The sequence below is a fragment of the Acomys russatus genome, chromosome 18 (assembly GCF_903995435.1).
Source record: "Acomys russatus chromosome 18, mAcoRus1.1, whole genome shotgun sequence".
NCBI lineage: Eukaryota > Metazoa > Chordata > Mammalia > Rodentia > Muridae > Acomys > Acomys russatus.
The window spans coordinates 36,419,909-36,436,860 of NC_067154.1; positions in this window are offsets into that span (position 1 = coordinate 36,419,909).

A 16,952-nucleotide genomic window follows, 5' to 3' on the forward strand; every position below is an offset into this window, starting at 1 on the left:
TTTATATAATGATAGTTGATTTTTGTGTGTTTGCATGCCATGTCACACATGTAATGGCAAGAGAATAATTTCGTATAGTAAGCTCTCTTTATGTTCATGTGACCTCTTGGTATCTAACACAGGTCCGTAGGCTTGTGTAGATAGTACTTTTACTCACTATTTTATCCTGCCAGTCCAGTAAATAGTACCCTAGTATAGTAAACTAAAAATAAAATTAAAGAGATCTTGAATGTTATTGACTGTAAAAAAAAAAGTCTATGGTTACTGATATGAAATATGTAAACTATATAGGTAAGCTACAATGGTGGAATTTTCTAATTAGCTGTGCTTTTGATTTCTCCTTTTGTCTTCCTCAGGTTAGATGATGAACCCAAAACATTTCATTGATTGTAAAAAGACATTTGACTATATTTAGATAGGTTATGAAAAAAAAAAGCACCAGGATAAGTTGTTTATTCTAACTGCATAGAAGTACAGAATGTAGAATTCAACAATGTGATGCAAAAAATTTCCCAGTAAATTATGAACCATGGATAATTAGCATTTTACTGAAGTTTTCCCAAAGAAATTTTTCCACAAGTCAGGACAGAAATATTTTTCTGAACTCTAGGGCTGTAATCACAGCTTCTTTGCAGTAACATAATTGCCAAAATAGCAATTTTTCTCTGACACAGAGTGAACATTACCAGTTAATGAAGAAATGACTGAGTGGACAATAGAGTTTCCAGCATTGTCAAAATGTTTAACATTTGTACTATACAATTAATCCCTGAAATTCAAAATGTATGGATTAATAAAATGTGATGATTTCTTTTCTTTGTCATCTACCACAATATGCTAAACATTTTATCTTAGCTCATATAGGTATCATCCATTCTTTCTCTCATATTTGGTTTAGCTTACTTTTTAGAAGTTATTCCTGAATCTTTAAAAATCTGTTGTTCATCTATAGTAAATAACAGAATTTTAACTGAAAGATAATATATTGAGATAACATATTGCTATTTTACTGCTATTCTATATTTCCTGTGGCTTTGCATAAAAATAATATAGTGTTTTCCCTAAAGAGCCACAACCAGCATTCTATTTTATGTACTTCTCCACATCTTCCTATTTTCCTTAAACTTTATTAAACAGAAAGAATATCTTGAAGCCAATTCCTCAAATATTAGTCTTGTATTATCTCTCCAATATTAAATTGTTACAAAAAATATATAGCATATTACAAGCTTGTCATGATAGTACATGCCTTTAATCCCAGCAGTCAGGAGGCAGAGTCAGATGGATCACTGTGAGTTTGAAGCCAGTCTCGAAGCGAGTTCAGGACAGCCAGGGCTACACAGAGAGACCCTGGACAAAACAAAAACAAAAACAAAAGCGAAAAGCAAGTACTCTCTCAGTTCTCTGCACCTACTCAGGAGAAACCTTTAACCCTCCCTGAAAGATAGTGCATTCTGAAAAAGGGAATATCTGCTTAGCCTACAGACACATCACTTTTTAAAATAGCATTTACCCTTCGATAAACATAGTTATGATGCCTATGTACTGTGTGCTATATAAACCATTTGATGTAACATTTTCATAATCTTGATGATGGTTTTAAGATTGGGTTAACCTAAATTCTGAAAATTGAAAGTTTTTTTTTTTAAGTGTTTTGTTTCTCCTTCAAAAGTTTGTAACTGAATGGTAGAGGTTTAAACACAGAAGAATTAGTGGTAGCCCTCAACTTACTTCTTTTTAAATATATAAGCAAAAACTTTCTTAATTCTTTTTTTTATATAAAATACTAGAATGGTATGATATGAAAGGAAATTTCCTTTTCTCTAAAAGCTTTGCTTGAGCTATGGAGTTTTATTGGCACTATTTGGAAGTGGTGAGTCAACAAAGCAGCACTATGTTCTGCAACAACGTATTTCTCTGCTTGGAGTTAGAATGATTTTCATTTCCTAGATATTCTTCTGAAAAGATACATGTCTATTGGTTTCACTTGAATACTTTAAACCACTTTCAAATTTGCTTATCCCTAGACTCCTTAGGAGAGGTAATGAGGGTTACAATGAATAATAGGATTACCATGGCTGCTTGTCTCACTCCACTCGTTCCTCAAAATCAAGCTTCTCTTCAGAGAGATGTTCTGTGTGAATTGTGAAAGAATCTAGTATTATATAACAATGGATGACTTACTTTTTGAGCATGGGAAGTTTATTTGCTAATCGCCTAATGAGTAAGAACTTAACAATTCGATATATAAATAGCCAAATATGGAGGAAAGATCTTCTCTAAATAAATATACTTTTGATGAATGGAATAGTTGTTTTAATTGCATTCAAAATAATAAAATAAATTAACATTTGACCATAGGAATTAAAATTAAATGTAGACCAAAGAGATTAATTTATTGTAAAAATATACAGCATTTCTTGGCTATGCAGATCCTGTCATTTGTACTATTTATTGGGCCTCTTAAAAAAAATAACATTGTTTCCATAGACTAAAGTACTTGAATACTAGTGTCCAGGCTTAGCGCTGTTTGAGCACGTTTGAGAATTGTGGCCTTCCTGAACAAAGCATTTCATTAGACATGAGCTTTGAAGTGTCAAAGCCACTTGAGACTCCTCAGTTTTCTTTCATTTTTGTTCTTAAGGAGAAGATCAAAATCTTAAGCTTCCTGGTTTTTGTTTTGTTTTGTTTTTTCTTTTGTTTTATAATCCAGAATATGGACTCCAACCATCTGAAATCATAAGCCAGCCAAACTCTTTTTGTGTTCCTTGTGTTCGCCATCTTCTTTTATCAAAGAGTTAGAAAAGTAGCTATTAGAAACACCAAATTAAAAATAAGTTTGATGTGTTATCTCTGATAAGCCAATTGCAGTCAGATTAGAAGTATTAAAAGGGCAAGTTCATTTGGGAACTGAGACCCCAGGATGAGCTCAGCAGCCTCAAGGGAGCAGGTGGTTGGGGTTTCTACGGATTGCAGGTAAAGGAAGAGAATATGTCTGCACCTTCTGGGCTTGTAGAGCCCGTGGAACCAGGTGAAGGGGTTGGGGCAGTCCTCGGGTATGCCAGGAATATGGAGAGTTTCTTTCTAGGAGCCTGGGTTGGGGATAGGAGTGGGATTTACCAGACCTTGTCAGGGAGGGGAAGACAACAGGAGGCAACAACCAAAGTTCTTAGTCATGCTAGTGATGTCTTTGGAACAATTTCATTAAAAGAGTAAGTTCTGAAGGTTAACTTCATAACTATACCTAAACTGTCTAAGAATTATCATTGCTGTACAGAAAAAAAAATTGTGTTCTAATTCATAAGAAGAAACAAGATGTGTAAGATGCATGTGTGTGTGTGTGTGTGTGTGTGTGTGTGTGCCTGTGTGTGTGATTATAAACAAATGTACATGTGGATACAGTATAACATGAATAAAAGAGACCAAGAAAGGGTTATGATATGAATTGAATGTAAAGGTCACAATTATGTACAAAGAGGATATAATGTTAATTGTTTTATTCTGTCATGGATCATTCAATTTTTGATTGTGTGTTGAGAATGTGGACTGTGCCACCAGTGTGGGACTTTTGTTGGATAAAATTAATATCTGACTTCTCTAGATAGTGGTTTGAGCAAGGTCTATGAAGCAAGACTCCCTTTTCTTAGCAGGATTCTCACACTACCATATCTGGTAACCCCAGTTCTTGTAAGGAGTACCACATAGCTCTCAGGGAAGATTACAAGCCTAGCCCTTTCCTAATAAGGAATTTTACCAAGCAGCACAATGAATTCTTAAAAATACCCCATCCTATGCTGAACAGATCCTAGCCTCTAGCAAATGACCTTTAATTGTACATAGAAGTAATTCCCACTCACATAGGATAATTAAGAAGTGTTACCAGAAAACTTGGATTTCAGGGACACTGGGGCAAAGGTTAAAAAATAGGCCTACAGGAGATAATTTGGCCAGCTGCAGGAGGGAACCAACAATCAGTATTGTTGCACTATTCCTTTCCACCCACAGGATAAAAGGCTGCTAAGAAACCAGCCCAGAGAGAGGGAGAGAGATGGAAAGAGTAAAAGAGAGAGAGAGAGAGAGAGAGAGAGAGAGAGAGAGAGAGAGAGAGAGAGAGAGAGAGAGAGAGAGAGAGAAAGAGACACAAGAAACAGAGAGAGACAAAGACAGAAAACAAAGAAAACCAGCACCCTTTGTGATTTTGGTTCCGGTCTCACAACCAATTATTTAAGATAAAATACCCCTTTCATATCTCAACCAATAGGTGCTTTACAGGCTGGAAGTCAACAGCTTTGGACACTCTGGGAAGGAAAGGAACTTATAAATTTACCCTCAGCTCAGAGTTAAGGCCCTTTCTGGATACCACTGTGTTGGTGATGGTCAGAGCCCAGCTAGAGTCAAAAATTAAAGATCCTCTTGTGCTTGCATTGAGATTGAGTCCTGGTTGTCTTTGGGGAGGAGGGTCTTGTGATCTGGACACAACATTTGGGGACCCATTTTGGATCCCTCTGACCCTCCCCCAGGAACCCGAACTGGGGGATTCTACATCATCTGGTAAGTGTACTATTTGTTTGTGTCTTTGCTGCAGTTCTGTCTGTTACTCTCATTTTCAGGAATCCTGGAACTTCTGTATCTTTTGCAGTCTATTCCTGGAGTCCACACTAAGAGACAGGGTCTGTTGTCAATGCAAACGAATAGGAATTTATTGAGCTGATGTGACAGGGTCTGGCAAGATCTTTCAAGCTGGAGACCCTGAGGAGCAGAAGCATGGGCTTTTTACACCCTTTACAGAAACAGAACTTAGCCAAGAAACTTGATTGGTTAATAGAGTAGCATTGGGACATTTTTAGTTGGGGAATGGTAAGTACAATTTTGGGATAGTGGACATTTTTAAACACAAACAGTAACACAAACTGGCTGTTCTTGAGTCAATCTGGACTTTTCAAGGTTTCTCCTGTCCCTGACACCCACACACACACACCCCACACCCACACACACCCACACCCACACAAACTCCCACACACAGAGAGAGTGATATGATATCACTGACTATCCTGGTTCTTGCTAAACCCTACATAAGTTGGCTGTCCAAGAGTCAAGCTGGACCCTCCACAATATGGCTGTCCTTGAGTCAAGCTGGACCCTCCAGAAATTTACATGCTTTGGCCTTAATGGGGGGTCCTTAAGGGAGGACTAGGTAGGATGATTTTTCCCAGACTTTGGCCTTAATGGAGGGACTTAAGGAGAGGGGACTGGTTCCTTCAGTATAAGACGCCTACTCCATCCGTGCCTTTTAAAATGTCCTACAAATTCCAATGAAGAAGCAACAGGATAATCCAGGAACTGCAGAGCTTTTGGGCGGACACTGTTTAGCCTTGGTAAAAATTTTTTCCAGCTTGCACTCTGGTCTCAAGCCTGGCCCCCAAGCATGGTCACATTCAGTTGCCTTGCTCAGCATCAAGAGCAAACTCTGTTCCTTAAACTATCTTTTGCTGTCAGGTCTTAATGTTGAAACGTGGAAGAATCAGCAAGATGGCTAGTCCGTCAATGAACTGTACCTATGATTAAAAGTTTTGCTATGATATTAGTTCAGAAATATACTTAAAGTTATACTAATAACTGATGTAGTTTATGGTCAGCTATATCGCAGAATCAGTTGCCGGATAGTCAATGAAACAATTCTAAGAGAATGATGCTCCATTCCCAAGGTGGGGTGGATGGTTTTTGGTTATTCTAATTTTTGTATATATTGATACAAAATTAAGGTTATATTATGATTACAGCATACTATGTATCAACTCTTTTAAGGTATTGTGCCTATATAATTCTTAAAAATGCTATTTTCAGTTCCAGTCCTTTTAAAAGCTACTATCACAAACTGTTTAGGATAATTAAAGCTTATGGTTTTGTTAGGTACTAGTTCCATTAATCAAGGGTGTTTCCTAAATTAATCAGCCAATATATAGATAGAAAAAAAGCATTTAAGGTATACTAAAATTAGATAGATGTGGTCCTCTAACACTTATCTGCAAATTATACATTATAGCATTGTGTTTTAATGTTTGTAAGATGTAGTTTAAAGCACATATTAGATATAGATAAAGATTGAGAACAGATATGCTGGTCCTCAAGCTTGACAGAGATCTTCTGAATATGACATTAAACTAATTATGACAAAAAATCCTACATCAACCCAAGGTCTCAGGCGATTTTGGTAAAATGACAGGTGACTTCAACATTGGATTGTGGTAGCTGAACTGATCAAAACTGCTCCCACCATCTCAACTCTGCTAGGGATTAGCCTAACTGTGGACACTGGACACCTGGAAAGTTATTTTCTCACATTGCTGAATACAAGGTGAGGTCAATCTCTTCCATGTTCTTCAACAGGAACATGCTCTCATCTTCTGTGCTGCTGTGCCTGATGGCCAGACTGTCCATACTTCCATGTTACCACAGGAGACACCTGGGACAACTGTTTCGGTACCAGGATATGGCTGTTCATGTCTGTCATTTTAATTGATGCATAAATTTGTCTAGGTTACATTTTATCCTCCTCAAGTCTCTGATTATATTGATGGCTGTACTAATGGTACCTTGACAGCTAGAGGACAATTAGATCCACTATTAGGACACTGGTCAATTTATTAGCTAGTTAAAACTACTAGATACTAGGTCTCTTTTATTTAAGAAGGCAAACAGGCTTGCCTTGCTCACAGGCTTCATGTTAAATGATAAACAGTTTTCCGTGTAACTTTTTGTTAATCCTTCATTTGAATGACTGCACTCATTATTCAAATGCCTGTGTCTTGGTAAATAACTGGAGAATAAGAAGGTATAGTTTATACAAGGTCTGAGGATATAAAAGTTTAAGTTATGTGAATCTAAAATATTTGAGGGTCTGAGAAAGTATTTAGGGTTGATAAATGCAAGTCATAAAAGAAATATTTGAGGTTATAAGAAAGTGTTTAAATGTTGGTAAGTGCAAGTTATAAAAGTTATTTGATCTTAAGAGAAATTTTAAGGTACATAAATGCAAGCTACAGATTTAAAAGCTATGAAAAATGATATCAATAGAGTTATCATAGTGTATAGAGTACTAGTGGCTTATTAATCAGTACCAAGCTCAAGATTTTAACTTGTCTTTGTTTGTATTCTGAATATATATTTAAGGGTACTTCTTATCATGCTAAAAGTGAGATGTCCAACCTGATATCAAGTCTTCTGGATGTTCATGCTTTTATTGGGTTTCAAAAGAAAAAGCCTACTCCATCCGTCTTATAGAAACAATTTTAACTTCTGTCTCTAGTCTGTATTTGTCTTAGCAGATTTTTACCTAGCTAACAGACTCCATGCAAAACTGCTTTGATCTGGACATGTTGGAAGCTGATATAAACCAGTCCCACAGATATGACTACTCCCTCTGTCTTCAAATGGATCAGCTAAACAGATGCTTTTTATAAGTGCCCCATTACCTAGCCTTTGACTAGCTCTTCAGCCTTTCTAGGCCCTGATAACAGTGTCCCTATTGTCAGCAGGAAGAAGTTACAGAGGAAATTGACCTCACCATTTTCCCACTTGATAGGCTGAAATGCTAAGCCAAGGGCAACTCTCTTGCAAGAGGAACAAATGGTTACAAGAAAATAGGATCTTAGTTCTGTTTAAACCAATCATGCTTTATGTCTCCCTTATACCAAGCAAAGATTGGGCGCTGTCCAGCAAATGGTCATGAAGTTGCAGTACCTGGCTCTACAACAGGCCCAACAAGGGGAGTAATTTTCAAGAACACTTGTGATTGGGACTTCAGTTTCCCATGATTGGGACTTCAGTTTCCCCTCTCTCCTCTCCACCCAGTCCCTGTCTCGTATATCACTTTCTCCCATAACCACTCATCACACCTCCACTCCTCCTCAGGCCTCCCAGGCATGCTAGACTTGGCATATCAAGTTGAAGTAAAACTAGTTACCTTCTCTCCTATTAAGGCTAGAAAAGGCAACCCAGTAGGAGGAAAGGATATCAAAAGCAGGCAAAAGATTCAGGGTAGCCCCTGTTTCCATTATTAGAAGTTCCACAACAAAACCAAGCTGAAAAACTGTAACATCTGGGCATTGGAGATGGGCATGGTGGTGCATGCTTTTAATCCCAGTACTCAGGAGGCAGAGGCTGGAGGATTGCTGTGAGTTTAAGGCCAGCCTAATCTACAAAATGAGTCCAGGACAGCCAAGAATACACAGAAAGACCTTGTCTCAAAACAAGCAAGCAAGGAAACAAACAAATAAAACATATGGGCATTGGTTCTAGATCAATCTCAGGCTGGCTTCCTGACTGTTGATTCATTCTCTGTGAGCTGAGCTGTCAAAGTACAAGAAACTTGGTAATTTTTTTATAAATGTGTTTTAGGATTACATATTGTTTTGTGGAGTAGGGGAGTTGTTGTTTGAGAGAGTATCACACTTACCCTATATTGCTTTGAAAATATCAAGTCAAAAGTTGCTTAAAGTATAATCTTTCTTTATGTCCGAAGTGCTAGAATGATAGATATAACATAAACAGCCTAAGATAAAAGGAAACATTAAAATGAATGAAACTGAAGAGAACAAATTACTTCAGAAACAAATTCCCACTGTCTATCATCTGTCTCTGTGTGTGTGTTTGTGCGTGTGTGTGTGTATGTGCCTGTGCGTTTGGGTTTATAGTATTTTCTGTGAATGAATAAATAAGCTAAAATAACGTTACTTCACTGCTTACACATTAGTGAAAGGGGAAAGCAATTTTAGATAATGGATACAATTACAATAAGATGCAAAGATTAAGAAAAATTATAGAATATACTTTTTAAAGAAATCATTAAACACAGTTTCGATGTGATTGACCAGATGTGAGCTGAACAATGACAACAAAATTGAACATGCCAAACTGTGTGGAAAAGAGACAGCAAGGCCTTAACCCTACACAAACAACTACAGTCCATTGAGGAAAGCTGGATGCAGGGGAAATATTCTTCTCCAACTAAGAACAAACCAAACGTCGTTCAATGTCAAGGAATTATCTCTGCAAACATACATACAGGTAGGATATGGATATTATATATATGTGCAATAACAATTAGTTATTGACAAGAGACCATGAGTTGGAATGAACATGGGGAAGCATTCGTGGGAGGGTTTGGATGGAAGAAAGGGAAGGGTTATGTATTGGACTTAAATTATAACCTCAAAACCAAAAATAATTAGGGAAAGTATATAACAAATTAATATATGAATTTTTAACAGAAAATTAAATGACAATGCCAAAATTTGAAAAGAAAATCTGCCACTGAGAACAGTTTTTATTATGAAATTGGGCGTTATAATTATGATTGTAGAGACAGGTCAGAAAATGTACTAAGACATGGAATTCTCCAACTCATAGAGAACAAACAAAGAAACAAATAAAATAGTGTATTGAAGAAAACTGTCAAGACACCTATAATATTATAGTTTATTATATAGAATCTGATTTCTTATTTGAAAAACTGAAACCTGGAGAGGAGTAATTGAAACTACAATTTCTGTAAGAAATAAACCTCTAGTTAATACAGGCTCAGAAAAAATGTGTGCTTGTGGTAAACATTGATGTTCTAACTTGTTTGTCTCATATAAACAAACTTATAAGGATAAAGCACATAGATCAAGTATTTCTGTGGGAGACTCAGGGCATCTTAACCGAAAAGTGATGACTATTAAGCCTATAAAACATCAAACAAAGAGACAAAAACAAACAAACAAACAAAACAAGAACAACAAAAAAAGCAAACAGAAAAGAAAATAAGAACTGAGGCACTCTTATGAATAATCAAAAAGGACAGTTAATCCTAAATGCAATTTTTTTTATTTTGATAGCAATTTTTTGGCATTTTTTATTAATTTATTCTTGTTACACCTCAATGTTTATCCCATCCCTTGATTCCTCCCATTCTTCCCTCCCTCCCATTTTCCCCTTATTTCCATCCCCTATGACTGTTCCTGAGGGGGATTACCTCCCCCCTGTATATGCTCATAGTGGAGAGTGGGATATGACTTTCTAAATGCAAATTTTTATCAGTGGTAAGAGGCAGATGTTTTAGTGAATCCCAACACTTGGGTGGTAGAGGCAGGTGGGATCACTGTGAGTTAATCTAGTCTACATGGTAAGTTCCAGGAGAGTGAGAGCTACATTCAAAAAATATACTGCTCTCCCACCAAATTATATTAGAGGTATGTACAGAAACAAGTAAAAATAAAGAATCCTTTTTTTCAACAAAATATGAAAATAGTAATGTGCTTCCAAAATAACTATTAAGAGTTTTCAAATGTATAGAAAAAGAAATAAAGATTTAAATTGTTAGTCTTTATACCAATCATTTTATTGGTTCTTGCTAAAAAGGTCAATTTGTTGAAAAATATACATATCAAACCTTTATTTGAACATACGCTCAAATCACTTCACTTTTAAAATGTTTTTAAATAAAAATACGAACTATTAGCCTAGATAAACAAAAATCAATAGTGAATACAATATTAAAACTATAGTTTTTTGAGTGTGCTAAATATTTGGTAACTATTTTAAGAAGTAAATACTATATTTATTCCTGCAAATTTAACATGATTTTGAGACTATAATGAGCTAGTCGATATAAAATATTTTTTAATGAAAAGGATGTCATTAAATTGATAACGATTATACTTGTGCTTCTTTGAAAAACTAACACCAGCTAAATACATGGCCAAAAGTTTTCTAGTACTTATCATGGCTAATGTTCAATTTCCAAGACCATATTGAATTGTTCAAATTGTCTTGTACTAAAGGGGAAGCCAAAAGATACCAATTAAAATAAAGATTAGAAAACAGAAATGTACATATAAATATTTATCAGGACCAGATGGCTCACAGGTGAAATACACATAACCTTGAAAGATGTTATAATTCAAATGGCTTAATTAATTAAGTTTTAAAAAGGTGAAAAAAATAGTATCTTTAGGTTTCACATTACTAAAACTGCATTAGCATAATAAACATCTAACCAATAATTAAATATACTCTAATAACTGTAATGTTTTAAATATAAATTATTAAAATTGGTAAAAATATTCGTTTCTTAAAAGTATTAGTAATCTATTATGATTAGGAAATGGTATCATTTGTTCTGGTGTATAACGTCTTTGTTGCCACTCTATTCTGTTAGTGAGTGGAGGTTTAGCAGGGAGGAACTGGGAGAAAGAAGAGAGTTCATCTAAGAAATGGGTTTAAAAAGAATATTGGAAATGCATCTTTCCCTTTGTCTTCTCTCTTCTCTTTCTCTCCCCTTCTCCCTCCCTCTCTCTCCTCTCCACCCCCCTCTGTCTGTCTGTCTGTCTGTCTGTCTCTCTTTCTCTTTCTCTCTTGCAGCAACAAAAAGGTGAACTGTAACTAAATCCTGCAAACCAAAAAGTCAGCAATACTGCTTTCTGATTTTTTTTAACAAGTATTTTCACACAGCAATGGGAAGTAAATCTAAACTGCTATCAATCAATATGAAAACACTTTTAAACCAAAGTCCATGTCAATATCAACACTCAAGAAAGTTTGCAAGAGCATAGGGCAGGTAATGGCGTACAAAAAAGGTTATTTATTAAAAAGGAAAAAAAAAAAAAAAAAGAAAAAACACTCAAATTTAGCATGTCCTAATTCTTAGATAAATTGAAACTACAAATTAGACAATATTGTCCAATATAACTCTGATCAATCAGTAACAGCCTTAAGAGGATTTTGCCAGGAAGTAAAGATTATATGCACAAAAAAACCATAAATTGCAAACGATTAAAACATATCAGATGGATGCACATTTGTAAGTGAATTGTTCTGTTTATTAAATATGCATCTTATCTTCACGTTAAACTTTGTACATTTAAGGTTTACCACATGCATTTTGATATGTATAGACCTTATAAAACAATATGCTTTGATATTTAAAATTCATATGTAATAAGGACAATTAGGACTAACATTTAGTACACTTATGTGGATATTTAAATATGTAATTTGGAAATTCAGTACTAGTTTAAAGTATTTGTTAAAGAAAGTGTTTATATATTGTAGTACAATGGTTGTCTGAATGAAATCATTAAACCTGTATTTGGTCTGTGCTGTCCCCAGAGGCTAAGATGGTGTCCATTGCCCAAGCATTGTAAGGAGACCTTGTTCATGTCCATGGTACATACTGCATCTGGAGACCAAGAGGTGGTCCTTGTCACATACTGATGCTGGTGACCATGTGGATGTTTATGGTCAGTGTTGTTGCCAGAAACCACGTAGAATCTCAGGACTGTAAAAAGCAAGGACGCTACTTTTATAGTGGTATTGATAACTACAGATGCATCGTTGAGAAAGAGGGACATAAAGTGCCAAGCAGTGGTGACACACACCTTTAATCCCAGCACTCAGGATGCAGAGGAAGGAGGATCACTGTAAGTTCGAGGCCAGCCTGGTCTACAAAGTCAGTCCAGGACAGCCAAGGCTACACAGAGAAACTCTGTCTTGAAAAAGAAAAACAACAAAACAAATGTTTTTTGTGACAAATCCTACACTGACCTTTCATGCCCTCCCTAAAATTCCATCAAAGAGAATACTGAAAAATTGTTGTAAGGATGCTGAAGTGTAGCTATTCATAGTTGATAGAGTCTGGTGGGGGTGATGGTAGAGGAGGACTCAGTTTTCTTTGGTGGAGGGCTGGCTACTGTGAGGTAGACCATACTCCAACACCAGTTAGACTTTTCTCTCTCTTTCTTTTCTTTCTCTCTTTTTCCTTCCTTCTTCTTTCCTTCCTTCCTTCCTACTTTTCTTTCTATTGATGGAAGGGGTTACAAAGTTGTTGGGACAGATATAAGAAGACTGGAAAATGACTGTGATTAAGGTTCATGACATGAAATTCACAAATAATAAAAATATTATGTGGAAAAAATAGCTAAGTACAATGAAAATGCCCATATATTTTTAAACAAATATTTCTACATGATAATATGTGTATTCATTCAGTCATTATTGGAATGAATATATATATATATATATATATATATATATATATATATATATATATATATATATATATAGCTTGTAAGTGGCTTGATTCTTTCCCCAATATTTTAATTCATTGAATAATGATAAATGCACAAGATTTTGCAATTTCAGTTACACATTTGTCTTAAAAATCTGCTTCCCATGGCAACTTGGCCCAAGCAAATGCAAGCTAACTCATACTATACATCACAGAAAAATCACAAAATATATCTATATGTGAATGCATGGCTATCAAGGAGAGATTTGATACCCTATGAGCATATGCAGGGGGAAGAGGTCCCCCTAAGTTAGTTATAGGGGAGCAGGGTAGGAGGAAACGGGAGGGAGGGAGGAATGGGAGGATACAATGGATGGGATAACAATTGAGATGTAATGTGAATACATTAATAAAATGTATTTTTTAAAAATGTAAATAAATTAAACAAAAGAGACTGCATAGAGCTCAAGAGAATTCAAGAGGATTGAGGAGGAGTTCATACTGATAACAAGCTAGACCAGTGCCACTGCTGACTGAGTGCAGGAAAGAAAGTCAGGTGGTGCTGCTGATGGGGTTGTTGATGGGGCTGCTGATGGGGCTCCATGTAGGGCTGCAATTGGGACTGATGTTGGGACATCAGATGAAGCTGTTGATGGTGATGCAGGTGGAGCTGCAGGTGGGACACCTAGTGGGACTGCAGGTAGGGTTGCCAGGGCAATCAGTTATTTTGCCTGCATGAGTAATGTTTGAGAGTCAAAGTCTAGAGTTCAGCTTGGAGAAGAAATTCTGAACCAAGACAGAAAAAAGATATGGGGCAGAAGTAAGAAACATCTGGTCATATCTACGTCTAGATGGGTAAATAGATGTATGGACAAATAGTCAAGTAGGCTATATATATAGCAGGAAAAAAGTCAAGTACTTTGATAAACATACCAATTACCAGATGGTATATGTGATCCACACTTTGCCTTCCTATATGTCAAGCATTTATGGGATCCAGGTGAGGGAATTATATGTTTTTCTCAGTTGTTGTCTTTAAATTTTTCTTTGGCCTATTTTTTTCTATATGTTTTTAAATGTGCTTATTTATTCCAACAGTTTCAAACTTTTTGATAAGCTTATACAGTGATTTACATTCTAGTATCAGGATAAGTCACTAACAAATCTGTGTTAGATGGGTTATGCTTGACACTTGGGAAAGTTCTGAGTTGATCAAGGACACCGTTCAGCCTTTTCCATCAAAAACTGGGTCAAAAGCTGCTGAGAAACAAACATCTAAATTTTTCTGTTAATAGTTATTTTGAATTTCCTTTTTTTCCATTTCTCTTTTTTTCTTTTCTTTTTCCTACTTATTTATTTATTTATTTATTCATTTATTTATCTAAAGCAGAGAGAAGCTTCTTTGATGAGAGGTGACAGCTACATTTATCTGGGGTTATAACTATACATGTTCTGTGTTTAGAATGCAGTTTGGTACTATCTGATTTAGTAAAAATGTGCTGTGGTAGTCTGAGTGTCATGCCATAATTTGTTTCAGGATTGTGAGTACTTGTTCCCCAGTTGATGGCTGTTTTGGGAGGAACTAAGAGATACACCACTGTAAAGGAAATATGACACTGTGGGCAGACTATGAAGTTACAGAAGACTCCTCTATTTCCAGTTAGCTCTCCCTGACTTCCGATTTTGGATCAAGATGTAAAATCTACACTGTTGCTCCAATGACATGACAACCTGCCTTCCTACCACCTTGCTCCCCACTTTGATGGTGGTGGACTTTTATCCCTCTGAAACTGCAGCCCTAAATAAACCTTTCTATAAGTTACCTAAGCCATGATGTTTTATCACAGTAAAACAAGTGATAACACACCGTGAAAATAGGTTCTCCTCTTAAAATTTGAAGAAAACTCTGTAATTCTGAGAGCTAAATAATTAGCGTTCCTTGATGATGAGCCCTAAGACTGGTTATCTATAAGAAAGTGTCAGCACTAAAGGATACTGTGGTGTTTTGAATAACAATGGGCCCCATAAACTCATTTGTTTGAATGTTTGACCCATGGGGATTGGCACTATTGGAAATGTGGGTCTGTTGGGGTAGGTATGCCTTTACTCTGTTGTAGGTTCAGGAATAGCCACACCCTGACTTTTCAAACATCACATTCAGATTGATGGAAACTTACTGAACATTGAACAAAGACTGAACAGTCCAAGACAATATCTGGGCTCAGGAGCCAGATTGTAACACTGGTCTGTTTCTAAGGCATGTTTATTTTATTTTATTTTGCAAGAAAAACTGTAACAGAGTAACAATGAGGTAACCAGGAGGGAAGCAAGAGCTCAGGCAGCATTACATCATTTTGACTAGCTAAACATAACTGAGTTTCTTCCAAGTACATGTATCTACATAGCTAGACAAAGAATTTTTAGCTGATTGGTTAGGATAAAGGCTTGGGAACCTTCCAGTTCACCACCTTTCTTCATGAAAGGGACATAACAGGACACTGTAGTTTTGTAATTCATGCAGAACATTCAACAAGTATTGAATTGTAAGTAAAAGTTGTCAGTCAGGCAAAGCCTGAGAACCTGACCTTAATTTCACCATATGCCCAAATGGAGGCTTAAAAACAAAATGGCTGTAGTTGTGTTAGGCAGTAAGGTTAGACATGTCTGGACTTGTTCTAATGTTGATGTACCTCAACAGCTAGAGGAAGTGTGTCATAGTTCAGGAGGGCTTTGAAGTCCCAGAAGTTGAGTCAGTTTTCTTCTTCTTACCTGTAGGTGAAGATGTAGAAGTCTCATCTCCTTCTCCAGCACCGTAATCCGCCTATACATTGCCATGTTTCTTTCTATGATGATGAACTAAACCTTTGAACTGTATGCCAGTCCAATTAAATATTATCCTTTATTAGAGTTGTCATCATCATGGTGTCTCTTCACAGCAATGAAACCCAGAGAAAGTATTTAGTACCAGAGACTTATATATTCCTGTGATAGTCCAAACCATGCTTTTGTTTGGAGGAACGTGAACTTAAGGACTCTGGGTTAGAAAGAGAGTGAAATGCTTAAGTGATGTTTCGTGAACCATCCTAATAGGAGCATGGAAGACAGTGATAGTAGCTGTGTTTTGAGTGGTGGCGGCCTGGATCAAGAAGTTTAAGAGGGGAAAAAAAGTTAGTATGTGGCCTAAAGTTTTGCCTTTGTCCAAAAAGTTGGCCTGAGGATAGACTGAATAGTTTTGGATTTATTACATTGCCAGGGGAAATGTCAAAGCATCCTAGAAGTGGGTCTGTCCTGTGGTTATTAGTGTTCACTCTTATGAAGATTTGAAATAAAAAGGAGTAAGCAGAGCCAGTAGAAGTATAAAATGTTCAGATTGAGGAGAAAGGAGGCAGCAGGAAGTGAAATGGAGCTAAATCCTGGAATCAAGAAGAAAAACAGATTAAGAAATAGAATAATACCTGGGCATGGCGGTACACAGTTTTAAAAATACTTTGTTAATATATTCATATTACATCTCAATTGTTACCCCTTTACTTGTATCCTCCCATTCCTCCCTCCCTCCCGCTTTCCCCTAGTTCCCTCCCCTATGACTGTGACTGAGGGGAACCTCCTCCCCCTGTGTATGCTCATAGGGTATCAAATCTTTTCTTGGTAGCCTGCTATCCTTCCTCTGAGTGCCATCAGGCCTTCCCATCCAGGGGACTTGGTCAAATATGGGGCACCAGAGTTCGTGTGAAAGTCAGACCCCACTCTCCACACAACCGTGGAGAACGTCCTGTCCATTGGCTAGATCTGGGTAGGGATTCAAAGTTTACTGTACATACTGACTTTGGCTAGTGCCATGGTTTGAGCAGGATGCCTGGGCCCAGATCTGCCTGTCATAGTGTTCTTCTTGTAGGTTTCTAGA